At 43.8% G+C, this 5,278-nt stretch overlaps 1 non-coding gene across 1 annotated transcript; it reads left to right on the forward strand.

The window, feature by feature from the left end:
• Window positions 1-3,748: 3,748 nt before the first annotated feature.
• trnak-uuu (transfer RNA lysine (anticodon UUU)) lies at window positions 3,749-3,821 on the forward strand. The gene has a single exon. It is a non-coding gene; the product is annotated as a tRNA-Lys (tRNA).
• Window positions 3,822-5,278: the final 1,457 nt, after the last annotated feature.

Below are 5,278 nucleotides of genomic sequence, written 5' to 3' on the forward strand. Positions count from 1 at the left end.
TTCAAAAGTGGCATTCTGCAGTTCACCTGCTCACTTAACATTTCCGTCTGACCTGGTGCTGAAAGTGGAGATGTTTCCGCAGTGTAGCGGTTAACACGTTCGCCTCACACGCGAAAGCTCACCGGGTGGGAATATTTTCTGGAGCTTTCTCCTCATGCATGCTCAGGGGCAAGTTTGTTCTCCTGTGAAAAGTCATGAGATGATAAACATGTAAGGATTCGGAGCCAGAGTAGGCCATTCGGCCCCTCGAGCCTGGTCCACCATTCAAGAAGATCCTGGCAGTTCCTCGACAGCAAGTTTAAACATCTGGGGCGGAGCCAACAGGCGCCTGGCTGCAATCAGCGACAAAAACCCGCATTTGGCAGAAGCCCCGCTCGATCAATTGGGAGAGCATGAAACTCTTAATCTTAGGGTCACTGGTTCGAGCCCCGCGTTGGGGCTTTTTGTTCAAGGTTATCCTGCATTCACTGGAAAACATCATTAATTAATCGATGATCTTCATTTGCATAATTAAAGAAATGCTAACTGAATGAAAGTCAATAATTTAATAATTTTGGACAAACAAGTGAAAGACACCTGGTGCTGGTGGGCAGTTTTGTTGCCTTTATCATTGATGCTTGATCTACAAGTCTAGTTGTCAAATCGTGTGCTCAACCGTCAGTTAACTGTTACAAGTCAGCGGAGGAGAAATCAGTTTGTTGCTGCATTTACCTGCACAATGTGTGCTGAGATTATCTGTGCAATATGCATTCAGCTGGATGAATACAAGCAACACTTTTTGAAATGCAGGCACTGCATGTTTTGCACTCAACAAAACGTTGCATTTTCTTATCATGCCAAATATTTAACATTAATGCATTGCAATGCCAACACACTTTTTACCTGGCAAGACTGAAGTACAAGCTGTGATGAACAGTGTGAAACAGAAACAGTTACTTGAGAACCCATAGCCTCGACGGTATCTGTGTGAATTGCTCTGCATCGATAATTAGCAGAGCGTAAAGTGGGGAAACTAACGGTGTGGATGAGAAAAGGCCGAGCCAAAGTGTAATGTTGGAGATGATCTTGTTTTTGAGAAATGTTTGAAAGAATTTGGCATCGTTGGTTCCATGGTGTAATGGTGAGCACTCTGGACATGAATCCAGCGATCTGAGTTTAAATCTCGGTGGAAACTGAATGCTTGCTGTCGCAGCTGCTAAAAATTTGGGACAAACAAGTGAGAGACAGCTGGTGCTGGTGGGAAGTTTTGTTGCCTTTGTCATTGATGCTTGATCTACAAGTCTTGTTGTCAAATCCTGTGCTCTGTATTAGCACAGTCCCGCATTGCTGAACTCTTTGCTTCAGCATGCAGTCTGAAGTTTGGATTAAATCACAGGAAGATTGAAGTTTGGATGGTAAAGAGACTATGAGACAATGTGGTGCCTTCAGCCAGTGAGATGAGTAACTGGTCATTGTCTGGATGATAAATATGTGAGTACTTTGTTAAGGTGGGAATAATGGAAACTCAGGACTAAACGATTTGATGATGTCTGTATGTTAAGTATTTGAGTGTAACCTTGTTCCTATTTAATGACATCTGTAAGTTAAACAAGCAACATTAAGTCTGTCTGTTAAAAGATTCAGAAAGCAGTTAGTCAGGATTGTCTAAATGCAAAGAATAAGAGTTCAAAGGCTTTTTCAGTATAAAGATGAGACATTTATGGACTGCAGAGACACAGACAGCAGAGACACTGGACATTCGGAAGGTGTGTGTCTCAAGCAGCCACGGAAATCGAAGCAAGCTGCCTTTGTGAAGTGTTCTCAGTAACTTTCATACTTGGTTTGTTTAGTATGAATGTTTAAATAAAAGACCCGATCCTGCCTTTACTACAACGGAGTGTGTGCGGGTAATTCGACATTGAAAGCAACGAAGCGAAAAGAGCAAGACAGCCGTTTATAACATTTTGATGATCCCGACGTGATTTTCGAAAGTTCTTTGGCTTATTCGAAGCCCCCGACATGAAGCAGAAATTTGGCTGAGTTGTTGGAAGAAGTGTTTCCCACACATCAGTTCGAGGGGTGAGCATTCTCTTAGTTGTCGTGATTAAAGGGATCTTCAGTTAGTAATGGGAGGCTCAGGGGATATTCCAGTTGAGCTCCAGTCATTTCTTAATGAGTGGATTGAGTCGAAAGGGGGAACTTATGGGATAAGACAGGAAACAATGACAGGAGGATGGAGAGAGACACGGCAGTCCTTAGTGGAGGGTGTCCAGTTAAAAAAGATTAAAGGGTTTGGGTTAAAAAGTGATAAAAAGAGAAAAGCGTAAGTGTTGTAGTGTCTCATGCTGGGGATTCAAACATTAGGAGAAGAGGCTGAGGCTCGAGATAGGGAAGTCTCAGAACTCAGAGAGCAGCTAACAGCAGTGAGTAAAGAATTAGAGAATTGGTGATTTCAGGCACTCGGGCAGCCAGGACTGTTCTGACACTGGATCAGCATCTTGCTGATGAACAGAAGCGTAATCAAGATCTAGAGAAAGGAATATCTAAGCTGCAGCAGATGGTGGTATTCGGTTGCCCAGCGGAGACAGCAATTGATAAAGCCGGGTGGTATTCGGAGGATTCCCTGGGTCTGAGAATTTTTACGCAATATCAAAATTCGGGGCAGAATAATGGGCCCGGCCGGGATTTGAACCCAGAATTTCTCGCAAATTTTATTTAATCTCGACTCAGCAACAATCATGCTGTTCGATCAACAAATCAAATGTTTGACAATCATAAGATAATGTGTAACCATGATAAAAGCAAGTTTTTGTATGTCGCTACTCTTGATTAGAGAAGCACATGAGACCGAATCAGTGACTTTGCTTTTTCGACCTGTCTTCTGAAGCGCCGCATGGTCCCACTCCGACAGTCAATGAGCTGTTGAGACGTTAGTGTATCCAGGCTGCGGGTGGCCACCCCGAGCGCAGCAGAGGGGTTTCTGCATTAGTTCTGGGTGGGGACAGTATTTCCCCTTCTCTCTTCCTCTTGTCGATAACCCTGTGCTTTTATTTCTCTATTTATTCCCCCTGACTCAGTTTCTCGTGTTTAAAAGGGAACAAAAGATGAAATGGGTGTCACTGTGGAACAATTTCTCTCGCTCAAAGTTAGATGCACCACCGTTACGCCATGAGGTCTCGGCAGCTACCCGTTGATATTCAGGTCCATAAATAAATATATAATTTTATATTTATACAAATTATCGAAGCTGTTCCCTGGTCGAGTGGTTAAGATCCCGAGTATTAACCCTTTCCATTCTCAATCAGTTCATCACAGAAACATCTTTGAGGTGTGTGAGAGGATTAATGATTGCTGTAATCGCCGTTAATAACCACACTACTATCTGTTACAGAATGAGCTTACACATTCTCCTGCTTCTCCTGCCCTTTGCCGGATACGTGCTCGGGGTTTAATTTTACAAACTGGGCGAGTTCGCTGATCGCGGGGAGATGGTAGGAGCCTCTGTGGCCCCACTGTGAGGATGTGGAAGTGAACACGGTGGCTGGGTGATCCGTGACATTTATGTAAAGGGCAGCAGAGGAGAAGGATTGAGAACTTTCAGTGTGGGACAGAAGTTGTTTAAGGTGAGCCAACACATTCCTGATCCTCCTCTCTTCTTAAATAATCCCCGAAGTCGAGGCTGACTTGCTTCCACATTAAAAATCAGTGGTGATCAGCACAGAGGGAGCTCACTGGTCAGCTCCCCTCTGTTGGGGCTGCTGTGACAGAGGTTTCCGTAGTGTAGCGGTTATCACGTTCGCTTTTTATGTGAAAGATCCCCGGTTTAATCCCGGGTGGGAACATTATGTTTAAACTTGCTGGGGATGAACAATCGGAGCTGAGTTTAGTCTCCTGGCAAATGCTGCCTGACATGCTGAGATTTCCAGCATTTGCTGTTTTTATTGATTAAAGTATCGACTCTCCCTCAGTTAGCATTTCTTTCATTGTGCAAAAGAAAGTGATGGGTTAATTAATGATGGTTTTCTGTGAAAGGAACACAAAAGTTTAAGAAATAAACATACGGTGACTGGCAGGTGAGCGCTGCTTCTGACACCCGGTGGGAATGGGCGGGGATTTTAAAGCCCCTTGTATTGCAGAACCTTCATATAGACGAACATCTGAGGCTCACTGCATAGGTATCGTGGTGCAGTGGTAGTGAGTCTGCTTTCTGATCAGAAGATTGTGTGTTCAAATCATTTGAGGTCCCTGTCCTTTTGGGTAATTCCAGAGTTAATATTTTCTTTGCTGTTTCTCAATAACCAGACCCTTGCTCCAAGATCTGTCTCACTGTTTCCCCGGTGTCAGGCAGAGATACGCCTGCTGTCCTCATTTATTTTATGTAACAGGCCACAAAAGTTCAAAATCAAACTGCAGGTGGCCACACATAATATTGAGCAGTCAGGATGGCCGAGCGGTCTCAGTTGCTGCATTCAGGTTGCAGTCTGCTTTCAAAGCGTGGGTTCCGTCGTGTCGTGGTCATCACATTTGCTTAACACACGAAAAGTTCCTGGTTCAAAACCAGCTGAAAATGTGTTTAATTAAAGATGAAAACATTGAATAATGTGCATTTCTGGTTCAGTATTAAAAAAGCACAATGTCTCCCAGTCCTGCTATATTTGCTGAATACTCTGGACAGTTCGGTACACATTTAAACTCTACAGTTTCCAGCCCTGACGGTGCAGAAAGCCCCTCTCAAAGCTGCACATTCCGGCTGCTTTCAGTTGAGTTGTGAGAGATTATTGACGGATCCTGCAGCTGTGAAAAGGAATTATGTGTTAGAGGGGTCATCAAACGAGGCCATGTGGGTTGAATTAAAGAACAAAAAAGGGGCAATCACACTCCTGGGAGTGCACTATCGACCCCCGGGCAGTTAGAGGGAGATAGAAGATCAAATATGTGGGCAGATTGCTGAGAAGTGCAAAACCTATAGAGCTGTAAAAGTGGAGGATTTCAACCTGAATATTAACTGGGAAAATGATAGTGTGAATGGGATAGATGGTGGAGAATTCCTAAAATGCATTCAGGAGAACTTCTTTATCCAGTATATAACAAGCCCATCAAGGGAGGGGCGGTTTTGGACTAGGTCTTGTGATCGAAGAGAGGCAGGTAGAAGTGGTATCAGTGAGAGAGCATTTTGGTGGGAGTGATCATACTCTGTAAGGTTCAGTGTTGTTAAGGAAAAGGACAAAGGGGACCAGGAATAAAAGTTCTCAATTGGGGTAAAGCCAATTTTGCTGAGCTGAGATGGAATTTCGCTAAA

The sequence above is a fragment of the Pristiophorus japonicus genome, unplaced genomic scaffold (genome assembly GCF_044704955.1).
Source record: "Pristiophorus japonicus isolate sPriJap1 unplaced genomic scaffold, sPriJap1.hap1 HAP1_SCAFFOLD_130, whole genome shotgun sequence".
NCBI classification, from domain to species: Eukaryota; Metazoa; Chordata; class Chondrichthyes; family Pristiophoridae; genus Pristiophorus; species Pristiophorus japonicus.